This window comes from Rhinopithecus bieti, unplaced genomic scaffold, assembly GCF_001698545.2.
Source record: "Rhinopithecus bieti isolate Rb0 unplaced genomic scaffold, ASM169854v2 scaffold_27407, whole genome shotgun sequence".
Classification (NCBI taxonomy): domain Eukaryota; kingdom Metazoa; phylum Chordata; class Mammalia; order Primates; family Cercopithecidae; genus Rhinopithecus; species Rhinopithecus bieti.
Window position 1 is genome coordinate 339862 of NW_016812112.1, and position 1298 is coordinate 341159.

Sequence of the window (1298 nt, forward strand, 5' to 3'; positions counted from 1 at the left end):
ATTAGCCTACAGTATAGTATAGGAGGTATGGTTACTATTTTGGACATTTGAAGTGTTGTAATGTTAAAAAGATATTCTTTGTTTCACAAACCCTGAAGGTCAGATCAAAGATGTGGATGAAAGTTTGATAAAGCCGATTTATGCCCAATGCAAACAGGAGCTCTTTAAAAATTGTGAAATGTTGTATCACAAGAAGACTTTAGGTATATGTTGGTCCAACCCACAGACCGCGGCTGGGTGAGGCCTACGATGACTTTGAATGTGGCTCAGCACAAGTCATAAACTTTCTTAAAATGTAAGATTTTTAGTGATTTTTTTTAGTTCATCAGCTGTAGTTAGCGTATTTTATGTGTTGCTCAAGACCATTCTTCTTCCAATGTGGCACGGGGAAGCCAAAAGATTGGACAGCTCTGGTTTAGAATATGGCAAAGAGATTTGCTTTAGAAGGACACTAGGCTAGATGACTTTTAATGTCTCTTCCAGTGCTGGATCCCTATGAATCTTTACAATTTGTAGGGAGCATAAGTTGGTGGTCCAGACTAGATATTACGTTTGGGAATAATCTGTGACTAAATGACTCACCTCAGTTGTGAGTTTATGAACAGGGAGAAGAACAAGAGGAACAGAACCTTGGGAGATACTGAGACTCCAGGGAGGAAGAAGAAGCAATGCCAAAGAAGTAGCCATAGCACACGAAAGAAAAAACAAATCAGTACAACTGATTCAACATAGTATGTCACCTCAGCATTTACCTCCTCATGTAAAATTTTGTACTGCATTCAGAATATCTATTTCATCTTATTCCTCTCTGATACATAAATCTTTTTCATCTGAAATTCCTATTTGTGAAGTTATTACTTGGTTTCAGAGTTATTCAGGCTCAAATGGCTCCCTCCCCTCACAGTTTTCCATTTATTATAGCGTCCTAACTAGTATATCTTTCCTAGGAGGATAAATTACTACAGCTGTGGGTTTAAAATCTATGGTTACCTCCCAACCTCTTGCATTTTTAACTGAGTTTATATTCAGGCTCTTCAGAGAGAAATATGACTGAACAACCAGAAGAATGTTGCATTACCTAATCCAATTGTACATTAGTGGCAGGATAAAGACAAACTCTAGGTCCAATAAGCAAGGTAGACAATTTCCTGCAGACTCCTGCATCTGCTACTTCTCGATTTAGCTTTTACCTGGGACTGATTCCAGTATGATAATGGTGAAAGTTACTGATAAAGAGACATCCACACTTTCATGAATACCTCCCTACTCATGTAGTAACAAGAACTTTGTATTGTAAA